The sequence below is a fragment of the Vicugna pacos genome, unplaced genomic scaffold (assembly GCF_048564905.1).
Source record: "Vicugna pacos unplaced genomic scaffold, VicPac4 scaffold_21, whole genome shotgun sequence".
Classification (NCBI taxonomy): domain Eukaryota; kingdom Metazoa; phylum Chordata; class Mammalia; order Artiodactyla; family Camelidae; genus Vicugna; species Vicugna pacos.
In genome coordinates, this window is record NW_027328742.1 from 9,199,456 (window position 1) to 9,219,038 (window position 19,583).

The following is a 19,583-nucleotide window of genomic DNA, read 5'->3' on the forward strand; positions in this document are numbered from 1 at the left end:
CATGCAGCTGTAGAGCCCATGGGCCCTTTCCCTGGTGCCATGTGCGTGCCCTGAAGCTCGGACTGTTAGAAAATGACACAGGTGAACTTATCTGCACAACAGGAACAGACTCACAGACATAGGAAACACACTTCCTGTCACCAAAGGGGAAAGGGCAGGGGAGGGTAAATTAGGAGTTTAGGATTAGTAGATACAAAATTATTGTATATAAAATAGGTAAACAACAAGGACCTACTGTACAGCACAGGAAACTATATTCCATAGCATGTAATAACCTATAATGGAAAAGAATATAGAAAAGAACTTATATGTGTACAGCTGAATCACAACACTGTGCACCAGAAACTAACACAACATTGTAGATCAACTACACTTCAATTAAAAAAAGAAGCCTTAACCCCAAACTGGCAGAGGCATGTAGCTTTCCTGCCACGGCCTCTGCCCTCGCTCCCACTTCCCCCACAGCCCACGGCACTGGCTTTGAGGCTGGTGGACACATCGTCAAGCTAGATGGTGCAGCCCCATTTGTGCTGTTTGCCAGTCCTCCCAGTCGCTCCACTTCTGGGTACCTGGAAGCCTCATATGTTCTGGCTCCCTTTGTGGAGCAAAGGCCATGTGACACAGGTGGCCAGTAAGTTATGAGCTACGTGCCCTGGTCCTTGTCGGGCTGAGCGTCGATCACCCAGAAAAGCACACTGTTCCTCCTGCCACCTTCACAAGCAGCGCTCCTGCTCCCTCGGCCTCCGGTGCAGAGAAAGGACCACGATTTACAAGACAAGACCCCGAGAAGGTGGGCAAAGGACACACAGGGTGAGAAATCAGCCACACCGCCGTTCAGTCTCTGAGCCTCCCGGGCTGCTTGTTACCGCGGCAGAACCGAGCACATCCTGACACAGACTCAGTGAGGGCTTGGCTTACACACTCGCCGACAGCGGACTGTTCCCGTCCTGGGAACGGCTAGTTCACCATTAACGCCTTTGCTCTTAGCGCTTCTGCTGGTCTGAATTTCTGCCTTTTTGACCAGGACTTTGATACTTGCTTGGAGTTCTTTAGTTTTAAAACTATTTCATGTTGACAAGAGAACAGCTCCAGTTCTGGTTTCTTAGTTTTCCTGGTTAATTTTTTTTAAGGGTCACCTGATAACAAATACAGAAGAGACCTTGAAAAGATTGGTGATCTTTATTTCCAAGGTCTGTGAGCATTTTGGTGGGTCGTCAGATTCTGAACTGGCCCAGACCCCTGCCCCAGCCTGGTTCACGTTTTCAAACATGTGCTGGAAAAAGCCTTCTTGTGGTGGTGAATTTTCAATGCATCAAGGATAAAACCTGTCCCCTACACGTTAGGCACAGAATTAAGAGCTTGGCGTGAGTCACCGGCCCGTCACAGCACCCTGTGAGACAGGAACCCGTGCTGACCCCGTCTGACAGATGAAGAAACTGTTCCTCCGTGCCTGTGTTGTCCCCGGTTACCCAACTGGCAAACGGCAGGGGTAAGCCTGGCATCAAAGCCCATCTGAACACAGTCAGTTATGCTTTTCTGAGGGCCTGAGTGCTGACCTGGTATTTTTCAGATGCAGGACAGCGAGCCCCACCTGGAGACCAGCTGCGGCAGTGGTTCTGTCCTTACTCAGCCTGAACCCTGTGACTGCATCTCTTTGTGCTCCATGACTACGGCAATTAATTCAGAGATAATGATGGGAGAGGGCGTGACTGGGCGGGGAGGAGAAAGGTTTACCCAACGGCTTTTACATTCACAATGGTTTACTACAGACAACAGGGAGAGGAAATGTGCCAAAATGACCAACAGCTCTTAGAGGCAGACAGAGTTGGGTCCTTTTGAACGTACAGACATTGAAACAAAACCTACACCATCTCACTCGATTTCCCAACCTGAAGGCACCTGTAAAGAGCTCGCATTCAAGCCACATTCTTCTGTTTGTTTTTTCTTTCACCAGGAGTGTTGAGTTTTTCCTACAAATTTACAAATACATGGAGAACTCTTAATAAGCTATAAAATCTGACCTCCACCAACGGTTTTTAAAGTGCAAAACGCAGTCTTCTGGGTATGAGAATGCAAGGGTCTTTCCGTAGGCTGGAGTGATGTAGCCTCACCCCCAGCAGCTCTCAAAATCATAGCCCCTACGGCTGTTCTCACTGGTGACCACTGGTGGCGGATCATTTTCTCCAAAGTCATTCTGTCTAGTTCACCTTAGGTATCAGTAATGGGCCCTTTCACGCTGCAGCCTGCGTGGCAATGGTCCGCTCAGCCACGCGCAGTGGGAGCCGGACCCAGCAGCCTGGCTAGGGTGCAGCTGTCTTAATGCACTGCCGTCCATGGCTGGGCTGCAGGAATGTGTGTCCACTTTCATCTTCTCCAGAGACGACCCCAGAAGACCAAGCTTCTACACTGGAAGAAAATTCTGCAGTGGAGGATGAAGGGGTCCAGCTGTGCACTGAGGATTTGCCTCTGGATAGCCGGTCCCATGTCAGGGTTCCGCTCTCTGAATCTCCCACGTCCCACAGAGGAGACGGTGAAGCCTGACCGCCTTTACCTGGCTCCCAGGCCAAGAAGAAGACAGCCGGCTCCTTTGCAGCTTCCACAGGAGCAATTCATCAGAGAAACCAAGTTGATGCTCCTGAAATTTGGGAGTCAGCTTCCTCACAGTCTCAGAGGACATGCTCGTTGAAACTTCATTTCTACAAAGTGGAAACAAATACAGATTCTGAAGACATTTAAAAAAAAAAAAAGATTGGGGTAAGAATCTGGAGCAAGGAGAAGAAACCCATTCTTTTGTCCTGAACTGAAGTGGAAAACGAAAATTGCTTTGAATGTTCGTCACGGCGGGCTTGAGCTGCACACAGCGGTTAGCATTTATTTGGAGAAGGGAATCCGTTTCGGAGCGGCTGCTGCACTTTGGAAGCGAGGGAGACAGTCGCAAGTGAGAGAGTGACATTCACCGTGTGAGTGGTAAGTGGCACTCGGGTCTGTGATGGAGAGAAAGAGAATCTCTGCGCTGAGTCTCGCTGACTAACCAGAGGCGAGGGTGAGGATGCCCCCTGTTTCTCTCACTAAAATACGTGAGGAATTTAAAATTGCATCTAGTGATGCAGAAGTGTAACGAGTGCCCGCCAGGCCGCTTGTGAGAGACATCGCGGCCGCGCGTGTCTCAGAGGCTGTCCCGCAGGTCACCCTGCGCGGCGGGGTCTCCAACCGCCGGGGTCCTTCCGGCTGACTTCTTTATGCCGACAGAGTGCAGACACTAAGCACAGTTTGCACCAAGCTCGGTGGGGGACGTGCCGCTTTGGGGATGATAATTTAGGTCACTTCAGCTCTCTGTATTGCCTCAAACCAGCTTCCACCCAACAAGCATGTTATGCTCTATTATTTAAAGAGATGACAGTTTCCAAATGTACAGAGAGTTCTCAGCCTTCTACTAACAAAATACGCAGTGCAGCTGGATGCCAATTTTAGCCTCACACACACACAAACACTGACAAATAGGGGGTGACTTAAGTGCACCACAATTTTCCTTTGCTTTTCAAGTATTTCCAGTTCAGTGTTTGGTGTTTTTTTTCTCTTTTTTTAATTTCCACATAAGCACAGGATAAGACATCCATCTGTCATTCACAAACCCATCACCGCCGAGCCTCTGCCCAGAGGGCACTGCTCCTCGCGGCCGGGTTGGGATCCGGATGGGCCCGCGTGTGTAGCCGGAAAGCCCGGTAGGGAATTCTGACGCTCCGCCCGCCTCAGCCGCTGGCAGCCATCCATTTGGTAAGAGCCAGCGCTCCGAGCGAGCCGTTCCCAAAAGCCTTGAAATGGAATGTGGTGAGCGGATAAATCCGACGTGTTTTCCTCCTCCCACCCCCCCGCCTCCTTTTTAGTAATAAACAGACATTCCTGGCCACAAGGCCCCGCGCCAGGCTAACTCTGCCTGACCGCGCACGAGTTTCTGGCACCACCATGGAGACAAACCGTGGTCTTTCGACCAGGAGTTCACCTGTGTCTCTTATTTTTCCACCTGTAATTCCACCTTGCCTTCAGCGCGCTGGCTTCTGCCAAAGAGAAAAGGGCTTCATTGTTTCACTCCCTTTTATGGACGTTAGCGGGACGGCCCACCGGAGAGCTTGTGTTCATCACCTTTGGCGTCTGTCCGGCCGTCCGGAACGCCTTCCTCAGAAACAGGAATGAAGAATGAACCTGTTTATTTTCAAAATGTGGAACTGAAATTCTTTCCAAATACATCTTTTATTTTGTTTACTGTTTTTTTCCTTCATCCCAAAATGCATACTCATGTCCCTTGCGAAGTGCGTGTTATCAATCTTCGTTTACTTTTGAGGGTAAGGGTCTTCCTGCCCTGTAGTCCGATGGCAACACCTGGAAAGATAAAAGCTGGGGCAGAAGAAGAGGTCTTAAGCTGTTTCGAAGTAGGAAGAGAACTTGAAAACTCCGTGTGTTGAGGACGGAGGAACTGAAGTGTGAGAATCTCCTCTTTGTGGCTGGGGTCACGGGTGGGGTCAGTCCCCCTCACTTCTTCCCACAAGCAGATAAATAAACAACAAAAGCTGTGATGCCAAATCTCTGAGCCTGCAGTCTTATTTTCACAATATTGGAGCCACGTGATACATACATTTATTAAGTGTATTTGGGGCAATTCTTGAAAGTCTCCAGACAGACTTAAGTAACATGTTACCCTAAAAAGGCACACGTTGTTTTGTCGGCTGGCGTTTCAACTACAAGTCATTACAGAGCGGGTGAAGACGCAGTGGCAGGTGCATGCAGAGTGCTGGGAAGGAGAGAGGGGCCACAGAAGGTGCCACAAGGGATGACCACTCCAGTTCTGCAGTCAGAGGAGGCTTCCTGGAGGAGGGGGCACTTGGCCCCTCAGGGTTTCCATATCTGCGGTTGTTGTGAGATGCAAGTAAAATGTAAGACATTTGTAAAGCACATCCCAGTCCTCCATCAGTGGTTGTAGTCACTAATTAAACATTCTGTAAAGCACCAGGATTATATGTGGTACTGATGTGGGAGAATTTCCCGTACTTTATCCTGAAGATGGTCAAAACTTTTCTCCAATTTAGAATCTGGCCTTATTTCTACCTGTTTTGCTCTCCACAGGCTCTGATGCAGGGAAGGGGAGGTTTGCTAAATTCCAGAGATGCATGCGGTTTTGGCTAGCAGTGAAACATGCCCTACTGTGGGGCTCACTCTGAAGTTCACAATCATCTTAGCGTAGAGTTTGCCTTATCAGGGGAGCTGCGCTGTTTGCTCGTGCCTTCAGAGACAGCTCCTACTGAGCCAGACTCAGAACAGTCAGGACAAATGCTGGCTCTTCTCTGCCCGGGGCTCTGGGGCTGGGAGGTGGCGAGCATCGCCGGGGTCTCCTTCCAGATACCCAGTGTCACGATGATGTCATCGCACCACCCGGGTCTGATTGGCTGCCTCTGGCAGGTAGCTTTTCCACTTACACGTTTTTCTTCCAAAGCATGCCAGTGTGTGGCATAGCTGATAAAGCCCTGACCCTCTTCTTCTGCTAAGAACAAGCGAAATTATCTGTGAGCATTACCAAGAGGTAACTGTATTGACTATTTTTTATTATTTTCATATTTTATAGTTTATCATGTTATGTAATCCAAGTATATCCCCAACAGCATGTGATGTAAACCCAGTCCTAGGATACGGGGCCCTCAGCAGACCATAGGTCAGTGTGCCGCTACCAGAGAGTGAGAGGGACAAAGTCGTAGCCACAGCCCCGCCTTCAAGGCTGACCTGCTCTATAAGCCCGGTCTTATGCCTGTTGTGTAAAAGTAGCTGGAACCTCCAACTTTTCGCCCAATGTCCGGAGTACTTTAAGATGGAGGAGACCAACCATCACGTGGTTGTCCTCTTTTTCTAAAACTTTGAGTCATCTTATATGTTGATGAAATGCCGAATTACAGACGTGAATGGTGACCGTGGAAGGTTATGCAGATCTTAGGCAGCTCCACAGCCTGCTCGTCCCCTTGCTGACCCCTGTCCGTCTCTCAGCGAGGGCTGGCGGTGGAGGGTACAAGGAACTTCGCCAGCACCAGCCTTGTCTGGAAGACCCTAAAGCCTGGATGAGAAGATTTATGGGCAAGAAGCAATTAGAGAAGAATGCGATTTAGTAGATAGTCAAGCATTTCACTGACTATAAATATGACCAGATATACGAGGAGACGGGCACTGAATAAGAGAACGCCTTTTGGAAAGAAGGCAAAAAGCAAGTTGGATTTGAAATGGTTTTACCCCAAATATATTAAATTTTGGCAAATAACTTTATTAATATATGTATTAGTTTTGGGCAAATGATTTTGACATTATATACACCTTTAATATTAAGTATTAAAATGTATCTGTCAGCATTGCCAAAGATTGTTTGCTAACTTCACAGAGAGAAGACTCACTCTTACGGCAGATTGCAGCCACCTCAGCATGCGTTTCTTCTTTCCTTATAAAATTGAGGACTTGCACTTTTCACTGAAGGGCAGCACTTCACAACCTCTCCTCGGCATATCTGAGGGGCCAGCGTCACCCCTCTCGTGCTTTGGGGTCATCAGTAAGCAAGGTCGAGGTCACGTGAACACAAGCAGTGTGATACGTGACAGCAGACCTGGTAGCTACCAAGGGGCGACTAAGGGACCAACCGGAGCGCGAAGGGGCGCTCCACGTCCCGGGCGGGCAGGGCGGGACGGCGCGCGATTCCATCCCGCTGCTCAGAACAGGCTGCTATTTAAAACTTTACGAACTGTTTATTTCTGAAACTTCCCATCTCTTGCTTTTGGACTGTGGTTGGCGGTGGGTAACTGAACCCACAGAGAGCAAACCAAGGATGAGAGGGGATGACTTGGGGACCGACTGTTCACTGGATGTGAAATGCAGAGTGGTTTGGTCCCACACGTCCCTTATTGCTGCATTAAAAATAGAACAAAACCATGGCTGAGAACCATAAATGTTCTAGATTGTTTTATTGCTCAAACAGGCGTGCTTTAGTCACTCCGTCATTGGAAATGCCACACTTCGACACCACACCTCGTTTCTTGAAACGGTGTAGTAGACTGTCTAAAGCTAGAATCAATACTGATGCCTTTGAAACGCTCGTAACTGTGGATAAGCAGTTATATTTTATGCTTTCTCCTCCAGCTCAAACTCTGGCTTCTGCCTGCCTACTCTTTCTTAGACCCTAACTCTCTGTTATTATCGTGTTCATGTTGTGCTTTGTAATATCTGTCACTCTGCATTTTGCATTTTGCTGGAAGTTTTATTAAAGCCATTTATTAGTGATAATAAGGTGAGTGAGATATTTATTGCAATCTCATTTTTGAAAATACTATAAACACATATTGCAAATCTCATAGACCATAACTAGAATTTTGACTCGTGGAAAATCTGTCATTAACACCACAGAATTAGTAATTTTCCAGCACAGCTGCTAAGACAGGTTATGGCTAACAGCAATTTCTAAAGGTTAAAAAAAATTAAGAAACCATTGTTAATATTATAAATAATTGATTATCATTTGTTACCAAATAATTACCTTTAAGCAATTATAGTTAACAAGTGATGGCTCTAGGATTATTGCTTAATTACTATTAAACAGCAAAGTACATATGGCTTATGAAATTCATTGTTTATTATTATTTTTACAAGCACAGATGGCTTACTGCAATCAGAAAGACTCATGGAGAGTAGTCTTTTTCTAATGTAATTATCACATGAACGCATCAAATGCTTTTTTCCTGTTGTTTGGCTAACATTGTAATGCTATTTTAATTAAGATGCTAAGGACAGTGATTTCTCCCACCTAACTAGACCAAAAGGAAAAGGAAAAGATATATTCAAGACCTTTCAAAAATTTTATTATACAAAATTTATATTTCATAAATATTAATCACATTGGGACATCTAACCTTGCTTTTATCAGGGCTGGAAAAAATGCATTTAAAAAATCTTATAACTCAGTGACATTTCAGTATGGCATGAAAGTCTAATGGCCTGTATCAGAATAATAAAATATCTCTGATGGATGCGTGTGCCGGTTTAGAAATAATGATGCTGAGAAGGAAGAGGGTAGAAGTGCTGGTTATCAGCACAGGAGACAACTTGGATCTCGGCAGGCCTTCCTGAGACCAGCATGGCTAGTCATAAACAGAACACACGAGTCCACGTCACTTGGTAAATCTGTTGCTGATCACATAGAAATACGGTTGTCAACGGGCAGACGACTTTTTACAGGGGTTTCTCTACCACCAGTAGCTCCCTCCTAGACTCTGAAAGTCACCTTGCATTCCCATAATAAAGCCAAGTACGAGCTTTGCCCAAATCCAGACAAAACCAAATGTGCGCAGAAAATAAGCCGGTCCAGGCGTGGGCGCCCCCGGCCCTTGGGAGGATCGGGGTTTCCCAGGAGAGGGGTTCACAGCGAGTCTCTCCCTGAAGCCTGGGGGATGCAGGGACTGAGCTCAAGTTTCAGGGCAGATCCCTGCTCTTTTGAAGAAAAAAGAGAAAGACACAAATGGCCGGCTGATCTCCTGTAGGTTTCTGGAGGATTTGTTTGGTCCAACTGAACAGCTGGCTGGAAGCCCGAATCCCTTCTCCAGTCAGAATCATTGCTTTTGGCCACAGACCGTTGCAAGTTGGTGGCAACACGGTGATTTCTGGCTCGAGTGCCAGCGGTGTTGTCTCCGAATGTGAGCTCACGCCTTTCTAGGCGCCCCAGGCAGATCCAGCACAGATGCAGAGAGTTCTCCCTGGGGAGGCTCACAGCGTCCACACCAGCCACGTGGGGAGGGGCTGCCCCCCGAAGGTGCTCTCCCCTCCCGGGACCCGGCTGCGGGGAGACGCAAGGCCTGATTCCCAGCGCACAGGTGCAACCTTGTTTGGGTTTGTAAAGCTTTTCCCTCCCTGTGCTGGGGCAACGCCCAGGCTCTGAGAACGTGCTCTCTGGAGGGAACTCTGCTTCCTGCTTAGAGACAAAGCACACACGGTACTTCCAGAACCAGGGAGACTCAGGGGTGCAGGGCCCTGGTGGCCTAGCCCGTGCGTTGTCACCATCCTCCCATTCACCCCCGGGTCCCTCGGGCTAGTGTCTAACCTCTGTGAACCCAAGTCCCCAGGAGGAAGGAAGCCGGCAGTCTCCCAGAGCCTCCTGTCTCACTGAGCTGCGACAGGCAGGGTCCAGCTCCTGGGACAAGCTGGCGCTCACTCCTTTTCCCTTTTATAGCTTTCTTTGCCCAAGGGTCTATTTAAAGTCCCCAGGAATTCAGGGCAGCGACCACAGGTGAGTCACCAGAATCTGCCTGCTTTTGCCCGTTCCTCCAGGTTACCGGGGGAATAAACTTCCCAAAGTGGACCTCGCGACTGAGCAGCAGGGTCCTTCAGTGGCTCTGTCCTGCTCCGCAGGGTTCTCAGCCCTGGTGCCCGGGGCCTGCGCGCTCTCACAGGCCTCCGGGAGGATGGCTCTCACGCTGCTTAACCCCACGCCCTGCGATTCAGTCCCACTGAAGAAATCAAGCTCTTTTTAGACCTGTAAGTGTCTATCAGAGAAATGATGAAGGACTGGGCAGCATGGCCAAGATTCTTCCCCTGATTTGAGATATGGAAAAATGAAAAGAGAAAGAGAAGAAAGGAAGACAGAGAGAAAGCTGCTAGTGACCACTGGCTCGCTTAGGCTGCTCTGCCCAGAGCCCTCCGTCCAATGAAGCAACTTTATTACAGTCTAGGAAAAATTATGAGTTGTTAATTTTAATATGTAAAAAGACCTTCAAGTGGACTCTCTTCGGCCGAGAAGAATGAATGCTTAGTCACACGTACCGGATCTCACCAGGTCTGACCCGCTACATGATGAGTGTGTGTTTCACAGCCAAGTGTGTGTGGTGTGGGACAAGACCCATCCACTTGAGAGACATCTGCTCACTGCAATCCGTTGCCCAGTTACTTCTGCAAGTTCTCAGAGGACTCACTGTCGTGCAGAAGCAGCTGTCCATGGCCTTTCCTCCCCAGACCCTCGCCTCGTGGCCTGTGGCTGCCTCCGTGGCTGAAGTCTCTCTGAGTGTGCTGCACTGCCGTGTGAGGCGGGGCACCAGGTGGTCCCATGGGACCTCAGGAAGTGTCTCCTACTGCTCTCAGTGACAGGTGAGCATCCCTTTATTGCCATTTCGATTGCAAGAATTTGTTCACAACGCAGGTGTTCCCAGCAGAGGCTGGAAGTCTCCACCACTGTTGTCATGGATACCGGCAGTCCTTGAAGACGCTCTCGCTCGCAGGGCTGCCTTCCAAAGTCTGAGCCGGTGCCGACGGCAGCAGTGCTGACCTGGGCTTCGCACTCACCCCCAGTCTGAGCTCTCCAAGTTCACAGCAAATCACTCCATTGCTCTACCCACTCGAGGCTAAGCCGTGTGGCAGAGTCTGTGCAGAAAGAACAGATCTCACAGAGAAGATAAATTCCCATTCTTTTCTGATCCAACCATCTCCCTCATTTCCCACTAAAAATTGTCAACTATCTGGAAGCATTGAGCAAGACCCTGTGACCCCAAACAATTGTAGACTGTTATTACCTTGCATGTTTTCCAGAGTGCAGTCAGCACCGTCCAGCAGAACTTTCTCATAGGAAATGTCTTGTATCTGAACTGCTCAGTATGGGAGCAACCAGCCACAGTGTGGACACCAAGCACTTGAAATGTGGCTCATGTGGCTGAGGAACCATGTTTAGTTTAATTTCATTTTAACTTATTTAAATTTAAATAACCGTAAGAGGCTAGTGGCTACTGTAGTAACAGCTCAGGTCTGGCTTTTCAGTGGTCACCTTTTTAAAGATGAGTCATATGTCCTATAAAATTAGGAGAATTGAATCGACCCCATCACCCAAATGCGTGCTCACACTGTCTTTCTAAACCATGGGTCTGATGATCATCAGACCATCCTCTCAGTTTTCTTGAAGTTCTGCATTGAGCCCTCATTTGTGAAATCCAAACTTTTGAGCACAACCATCACAATCTCTCCACAGGCTGGCCCCAACCCCGCCTCACCGACCTGATTTCCTAAGGTTCATCTATGGAGCATGATTGGCTAGTGTGTAACAACATGACCCTAAATCAAGAGATCAATTGAATGGGTTGACCTTGAAATCATAAGAATAATATCTCATCCATCTATTTATTGAGAGGAAGACCACCATATAAATATTTATTGAGCTATTCTTTCGTGCCGGGCACTGTATTAAGTCATTTCATAAATTTCCTCCTGTCATCCTCTTAGCCACTCGACAAGTGATGTGCTCGTGTGGCACTCTCACTACCAAGGAAACTGACCCTCAGAGAAATAATTTTTCCCTAGTTTTCAGTATGAATTAATGTGGCCCCTAGAATGTAAGGTCCTTGAGAGTGGAGGGTCCTGCCCGTTTACTCTGTCCTACCTGGCATGGCACCTGGCATGGAGCGGACGTTCCAGTGATGCTCGTTGGATGAATACAGGAATCAGGTTTGAAATGAGGCCCGTCGTTCTCCAATGCACACATGTTCTTGCCTACGATGTACTGCCCCACAGCCAATTATTTCAGATCAGTTGGAATTTTAGTCTGGCAAAATTTTTCCCTAAAGGGCCAGACAGCAAATATTTCAGTCTTGGTGGCTTATAAGGTGTCTGTCACAACTGCTCAGCTGTGCCCCTGCAGCACAAAACAGGACAGACCACGAAGGAGTGAGCTAAGTGGCATTTCAACAAAATTTATTTGGAAAAACACAGGTGTGGCTCGACCTGACCTGCAGATGGTGGTTCGCTGAGCCCTGCTCACTGTTAGCAATCAGCGAAGTTCCATTGCTGACTTGACATCCGTCTGATCATCACATGCTTGGCAAAGTCACATCCAATGGCAGCTTCAGCCTGGGTCCCTCTCCTCGTTGTCATTAAAATGACAGTGAAGTATTTTGTACTGTTTTTTCCCTCCATTTCCCTTGTAGAATAAGGATCTTTGACTCCCCTGCCCAGTTCCCTGGCAGTCCCGGTGGTGATAAACACCCCAGAGGCTGGGCTGAAAGTCACATCCAGTGATCAGGGTAATCATGTCTAATAGAAGCTCTGACTCATTTCCCAGGTGCGAGCTGGCAAACTGGGTTTCGGCTGACTCCGGATCGCAGACGCAGGCACTCACTAGCGGGGGTGGATTTTGCCAGGGAGAGGAACAAGTGATGTTAGGCTTGGAAACATGGAATCCAAGGATGACTTGAAGGTTAACTGGGAATGACTAAAACCCGGAAGTTCACACGGGGCACAGGAAGAACCTAGGAGCCTGTTCCTCAGTGTGGCTCGGCACTGAGAGCGTGTCAGCCAGGTCTTGTCACAGTACTTGAGGGCAAGCATTTCTTTTTTTTTTTTTCTTCAATTTTTTTCCTCCATTATTTTTTTTCCTGTTGCTGAAGTTGACACTGAACTAATGGGAATTCATTACAGGTTTCAAAAACAAATTTGATTGACTAACCTACAACGAGAAAGAATATGAAAAATGCTACATATGGAGGGGAGCATATAGCTCAGTGGTGGAGCATGTGCTTAGCATGCACAAGGTCCTAGGTTCAACCTCCAGTACCTCCATTAAAAAATGAACTAAAATTAAAAAACTTTAAAAATTTAAAAAGAATACATATATATATATAACTGAATTACTATGCTGCACACCAGAAACTAACACAGCATTGAGAATCAATCATACTTCAATTTTTAAAAGTAAGAAAAAAAAAGTAAAGAAATTTGGTTGTCACCTTGCTTCTGTTTCAGCTGGATGAACGCGACGAGGATCTGTCTGCATCGCTGAGAACGGATGCAGACCTTGTCTGTGTGTGAGTCGTGAACTCACAGGAGTCCCAGCATCCCGGCTGGAAGGCCCCGGGGGCGGAGGCTGGGCTGCCCCACGTCCACTCTCCCGCCAGCTTGGTCCTCGTCTGAGAGAGCCCTCACTTGTGCCGTCGCGCTCCAGTGCCCCGCATCAGGCGGGTGGCGTGGGTGAGGGTGGACTTGGCCGCTGGTAAGCCCCCAAGGAAGGGCGGCACCGGGCAGCTGCTTCCGCCTCGGGATAGAGAGCCGCCGGGTCCTTGACTTACGGCTTGCTGTCCGACAGAGGCCGCTGGAACCCAGCTTCTGCCAGTCACTGCCTTGAAGGTATGTGGGCTCTGCGGTTTCAGATGGAAATTTTGAGAACTGGCATGAAAATTCCCAATTTTTAAATGTCAGTAACGTCTAGCTGCTCCCTCCGCGAGGAAAGGGCCCGGCCTCCTGGCGGTGCCGGCCGCCGCGGGCGGGAGGCTCTCTGCTGTTGACCTCTGCCGGCTCCGTGAGGGCTGCTCACGTGCTAGGGGTCTCCCTCAGTCACAGAGAAAAGCATCTTGGGGGAGGGCGATAAAGTCACTGTCAACAGCTGTCTCAACGGTACAAGCAAAGTAAGAGATTCTAGCAGCAGAAGCTGAGCAAAGGCCGGGGAGAGCCCCCTTTCCGAAGAGCACGGTCCTCGGTCACTGCAGCTTGACTTTGCCCCGGGGACACGTGTCTGGTCTCTCTCAGCATTGCTCAGTCCTGCACCCAACTGGCACTGGATAAAAAATATTCCATGCCTGCTTCCCTCACAAGGGAAGTTGCTGCTTAACCACGGAATGAACAGCACATGCAAATCTGTGACTCTCAGGATGGAGTGTTAACCAGCTGTCAAAGGCCAGGTATTTAATTAGTATCCTGAATGCCTAGGTGTTCTCAATATTGAGATGAGCCATAAAATATGAACACAGAGACAACCGTTGAGTAGTAATTGGGTTGTTTTTTCTTTCCCAGTATGGCTAACTCCTCTACAGCTACTGCGGGTGCTGACCTGGCTTTCTAGGACCTCCAGACCCGCAAGATGGACAGGGAGGCATAGGAGCAGGTGGCCAGCGTTCCCGGGAAAGGAATCTGACCATGCAGAGGGAGCGGGTCCCGGCCGATGTGTCTTCTCTGTCCTCCGGGGGCCTCTGAAGTGCCCCTGTCCGTCTGAGCCATGCCGTTCACCTCCCAGACGACAGGGGCTCACCCCCAGACCTTTGAGCTGGACACAGTAGCTTCTTGCTTTAGGGAAACAGGGAAAGAGGTATAGAAATGAGTTGCTTTGGGTCTGATGCTTAAGGTGTGATTACCAGCACAAAACATTGGGTCTTGAGTGACTGAGATACCCTTGTGCTTTTAAATAACTTTGTGTTGTGTGTGTGTGTGTGTAAATGTGGGGTTCAAGGCAGGACTCCACTTGCTTGAATCAAACAGTTGGACTACACCCGGGGGCTGCTCACAGTATTTCCTGGCTTAGCACATTAGTCCTGGGCCCCTGGGAATAGCTCACCCCATTCCTGGGCAAAGAAGTGGTTAAGGAACCAAAACCTACCCTCTGGCCTCTTTCCTTGGCTCCTGGTCTTAATTGTATCCCATACAAATTCTGGGAAATAGAAGACAGATACTTCGCTACACATGTGACCTGATGCGTACAGGGGAGGAGAAAGCTTTTCCCCTTTTCCTCCTTGGTTCAATGGCTGATGAAAAAATTAACTGGAGAGAACAACAGTTTGAGTAAGGACACAGGCAGGGGAGTTTTTGAAAGACATGAGACTCAAGGAGACAGCCAGGGAGATGGAGGCCTAGATACAACTGAGGCCAAATGCAGGGAAGGGGGTTTGAACTGCCAAGAGGGGGAGGCAAGTTATGAGAAGGTGAGGGAGGAGGTGGGTGGGAAGTCAGTCTTGTCATGCAGATAAGAATCTCCTGGGTGATGAGATGGGTCGCTGGCATAGCGCTCCTCCTGGTGGGAAGACACCAATACCAGTGGGACTTCCCTTCACCGGAGGGGATGTGGTTCTCTATTTGCAGGCGGTTAGCAGGCGGTAAAGAGCTTGTCCCGTGTCGGCTGAGCCAAAGAGGTTGGTACCTTTCATGGGCAATGCCAAGGTCGGGTTGCTTTAGGGATGGAATAGTGTCCTTTTTTTGATGTTTTGGGGGTAGAAATTTACGTTTGTTTATTTTTATTTATTTATTTTTTAGCGGAGGTACTGGGGCTTGAACCCAGGACCTCCCGCGTGCTAAGCGCGCGCTCTGCCGCTGAACCCCCCCTCCCCCCGGGGCTGGAATGCCGTCCTAACAGGCACCTTCCAATCAGGAAAACTGACCAGTTAAGGTTGACTTTACAACGGAATCCTATCGACGCTTTCGTCCGACACAAAATCGTTTCATCTTTGGCGCATTTCTTTCTTCCGATGACATCCACGGGCAAAATGAAGAAGAATGGGAGGTGGGAGGCAGGGTCTGAGCCCGGGCGCCCGCAGCGGAGGCCGGAAGCCCTCGTGCCCTCCAGCGGGGCAGCTGTCTCCTCGGTCCGCTGCCGTCCAGACGCAGCTGTTGTTTTCGGGGGCAGGGAGGGACCTGAAGAGCGATTATGACAGCGCCTGAAGGAGCAGAAGGCTGGTAACCAGCTTTCCTGGGAGGGAGAACTTGCGGGCGGGGAGACCGGGAGACATGCACTTTCTGGATTCTGGCGCTTCCTGAGTTCGTTACCTGTCCTGCAGCTGGGCGACCGAGTGACGAAATGAAAGGCTGCATCAAAACACGCGCAGCCAGAAGCCGACTTACTGTCTCGGCAGGAGAAAGACAGGCGACGTCAGAAACCACGCGCCCCGTCACCACCGGCCTGCGAAGCACTGAGACCCAGGGGACCCGAGAGACTCCCCTCGCACCTTCCCCCGGTAGATGCTCCGCCCCGGCGGCGCCCCCGCGCCCGCGCGCAGGGCGGGGCCCTGCGCCGTGCCCGCCTCCCCGGGGCGGGGCCGCGCGCTCCCGCCCCGCCCCTCACTGCAGTTAGGCACTGCACTACCGCGAGGTTAAGTGCAGTGAAACAGGCGTGTAAACCGCTGCTCCTATGGACAGCGAAGTTGACTTACACGGAAGGATTTGATATGAGCAAGATTCCCGTTTTTTTCCAAGATTTTCTCCCATTGGATACAGATCGGGCCGTTAGACATGCTAAGGAGGAAATTTCTGAGCTAAGTTATCTGAATTAAATTGCCTCATTGGGGTTAATAAGTTCTTGATCTGACCTCAGGAAATAGAAACAGGAATTAATAGACAATCATTACTTGTTATCTATGTGGGTTAATGCCAGAAATACCATGGCAAGTCCAATTAGTGGAACCATTAGCAAAATCATCAATGTGAGTGAATGTGTATTTACATGTTCTAAGACATTCAGATAAAGTCTTTAAAGTATGGATGCTTCATTTGTATAATTCCCTATATTAATCTTTTTTTTTCAATTAACCAGCCACCAGGCACAGTCACAGAAGACAGTAGGATTTTCGCTGTAAAGGCTCACCCTTGCACAGTGAGCACACATTGAGGAAGAGAAGGCTTGCCCAGCAACCTCAGGTGTGGAAGGGTGTCCGTTTCCAGGTGGGAAATCACATTCTTTTCACAGATGAGTGGTGGGGGCAGCTCCACACATCAACTTCTGTCTCCGCTCTTCTGTAACCATTACTCCATTCTCTTTCTCTTTAAAAGACACATTTTTTTCCCTCACATAATTTAATCCCTTCAGTCAAGTTAAGGGAGCCCTTCCATTTTCTTGAAGTAACTTTGTGTTCATTGTGCTTTGAACCATCAAATCGGTTTATGATTTTACTCTCGAAGGGAATTCTTCATCTGATTTATATGTTGCGTTGCTGGAGGTGATGCCTCAGTGTAACCTTCCATGTGTCCTGCAGACATCAGTGCATCAGTGACATGCAAATTTCATGCCAAGATGTTTTTCACATTGGTTTCCCATACATTTGACTTCCCTTTTTCCTAGTCCACTTTTGGATATCACAATTATCTCAATATTAGAAATCACCAGTAACTAATTTTTTTATCCCTTACCAGAGATCTTGCAAGATTTATAAATCTCAAATGATGCCAGGATCTAACGGCAAAGGCAGAACAAAAAAGAAGAAAAACAGAACTACAGCAGCAAAATGATCGTCTTCTTGTCACCAGGACAGGATGTTCTGTGTTACCAAGACGCCTCGGGTCAAAATCTTTACACATTGTGGTGGGTGAAGCTCGGACAGGAGGCCAGAACCCAGGTGCAAAGTCCTTGCTTCCACTTGTGTGGACGAATTAGAAAATAAAATGTGTGTGAAAACTGGTGTTTGGTCGGTAAGTTTCTCAGCCCCACCATGGCTGAGAGGCAGGGCTTTGACCAGCCAAAGCTGCCTTTGAGGAACAGCAATACCCTCAGTCTGATTTCCCATTTTGACACATTTGTGAGCCCAGCAGGGTGTGGTGTGAGCACACGCCCCTCCCCTCTAACAACACACCAATCGCAACATCCTCCAACAACTGTGCCGTGGCACCATCTCTTCCGGGCCACAGAACCAGCCCTTCAGATGGCCCCAGGGTTGACTGGCCTGCAGTATGTCCATCAGGAAAGCAGGAGGGCTGCCTGCTGAATACAAGGAACCTCTTGCCCTGGTGTGATGACAACCCCTTGTCTCCACCTTAGAAATGTCCCTGGAGCTTAGAAGACTACGTGACAAAATTAGCTATCAGAATGGATTTGAAAGCTTCCTTTTTATAAAACCAATTCATTTAAAGAACTTATTTATGAGCATGTTGATGTTAGCATTCTTTTTTTTTTTTTTACTATAATGTCATTTTTAACCTATTGTTAATCCAATCAGCACTAAAGGACATGCCCCGTTCAGCAGGCATTTATGGGTCACTTTGCTCTGTGCCTGGCATTGCAGGAGGCCTTTGAGCAGCAAGCAGGCTGGTGTGAGGGGTGAAGGAAGTGTAATTCAGCTAGTGTGCACATCCTCCTATCCCCTCTCCCTCCCTCCCTCCCTCCTTCTTTCCCTGCCTCCCCTCGTTAACTATCTGCTTAGCAAACACTGCATCTACACCGGTGAGTCTATGAGACGTGCTCTATTTCCTCGAGCTGACAATCTGGCGGAGGAGACAAGTTACAAATAAGTCAACAACATGTTAAAGTGCCCTTTGAGGCTGCCGCACACAAGGAGAATATTGAGCACCAGCAGAATGGCACTGTGTTCCGCAGGGCAGATGCCGATGGCGCAGGAGCTGGGAGTCATCTTGTGTCCCCTTCACCTTTGTTAGGCGGCCTCAGATCCCTGGGATGCAGGGGCAGCGGCCCAGCACAATGGCTTCTTGGTGTGGCTGAGCTGGCACTTTCTCTCACACATTCTGTTGCTTCAAACAGAAATGCTACTATCTTTCTCGCCCCTTTCAGAAGGAAGGTTTTTTTTTTTAATCTGACCCTCCAAAGCATTCTATTCTGCGCAGATGTTGGTGGCAGGATATTAGAGAGTTCCCTGGCAAGAGAACAAGTCTGTCTTTAACAAAAATAAACAAACAGCCAAATGTGCTGGAGAGGCGGGGCTGAAAATAGCTCGAGACAGAGGCTAGCTCACTTTCATTAGAGACCTGGCCGTCTCCTCAGGGTGGGGTCAGCACTGCTGCGTGTTGGAATTTAGCTAGAAAGTGGATTCTTCTCTTGAGCTGTCATGGCTCTGAGGGCAGAACAGCTTTTCTCTGGGACACAAGTGTCCTCAGGGGCCCTCAGTGGCCTATCAGCCGTGTGGGACAGAAATGGGCAGGGTTTGAGGAAAAATCCTATATATGAGACGCTGCAAGGTTTTTTTTATTTGGATTGTTTGTCTCCGAACGATGACCTCAGAAACCACACAAACACAGACACCCATCCAGGAGAGATTGTGCAAAAATTATGAAAACGTCTACTAGAAATCAATCAGGCCCTTGCACTTAAATAAGAAAAGACTAACACACAGAGTTGTGCCTTATTACAAAGCAATGATGAATGTGATTATGTTGTACTGGGCGTGACCCTGGTCTTGACGTAGATTGAGGGAAAGAACAGCCACTGGTGTTTGTCAACCACAGAATTCTCCTCAGTGTTTTCATGTGGATTCTTTCATAACAGGCTTTGATGTGAATTTACACATGTGCTATTGGTGACATAGATCAACAGTTTAAATTCAAATAATTAGAAAGACAGACTGGGCTGAACCTTGTCTTTCTCTCCTTTCCCTTCCCTTAGGACAAGTCAGCACGGAAGAGCAGGATGACCAGGGTCGGGGAGGTGGACACTGGGGCACCACTGTCTTGGAACCTAAGGTTTAACATGATCCCTTCAGCCCACACAAAACTGGGATGATAACTTAAAAATAGGGAAGGCATGGTGAGGCTGGCGCCTAAGTCTTCCAAGATTAAAAGAGCTCATTTTATTATATAAGTAACTTATTATATAAGTTTATTATATAACATGACCACTGTAAAAAAAGAAAAATCACACACACACAATACTATAAATTATAAAGAAGGAGAAAAAATCACTAGCAATCTCTCAAGGAAAACCGCTGCTGGCTGATATCACTGCTTGACCTTTGCTTCCAGAATTTTCTTTATGTTTGTGTGTTTGGGTTGTATAATTTTTAAAAGGTTATAATATAACCTTTTAAAAATCTGCCTTATAATTTTTGCCATGCCAATAA

At 48.3% G+C, this 19,583-nt stretch overlaps 3 long non-coding RNA genes across 5 annotated transcripts; 1 reads left to right on the forward strand and 2 right to left on the reverse strand.

Moving 5' to 3' along the window:
- Window positions 1-10,071: 10,071 nt before the first annotated feature.
- LOC140694529 (uncharacterized) lies at window positions 10,072-12,124 on the reverse strand. Its single transcript, XR_012070145.1, has 3 exons — window positions 11,778-12,124; window positions 11,432-11,683; window positions 10,072-10,425 (listed from the first exon to the last, which is right to left on the reverse strand). It is a non-coding gene; the product is annotated as an uncharacterized lncRNA (long non-coding RNA).
- Window positions 12,125-13,799: 1,675 nt separating this feature from the next.
- Window positions 13,800-15,380, reverse strand: LOC140694457 (uncharacterized). Its single transcript, XR_012070096.1, has 2 exons — window positions 15,189-15,380; window positions 13,800-14,103 (listed from the first exon to the last, which is right to left on the reverse strand). It is a non-coding gene; the product is annotated as an uncharacterized lncRNA (long non-coding RNA).
- Window positions 15,381-15,874: 494 nt separating this feature from the next.
- Window positions 15,875-19,323, forward strand: LOC140694458 (uncharacterized). 3 transcript variants are annotated; one of them, XR_012070099.1, is made up of 4 exons: window positions 15,875-16,226; window positions 16,337-16,440; window positions 16,933-17,135; window positions 19,130-19,323. It is a non-coding gene; the product is annotated as an uncharacterized lncRNA (long non-coding RNA). The 3 variants fall into 3 exon arrangements; XR_012070098.1 differs by lacking the exon at window positions 19,130-19,323 and having other exon boundaries at window positions 16,337-16,464; window positions 16,933-17,197; XR_012070097.1 differs by lacking the exon at window positions 19,130-19,323 and having other exon boundaries at window positions 16,933-17,197.
- The last annotated feature ends 260 nt before the right edge of the window (window positions 19,324-19,583 follow it).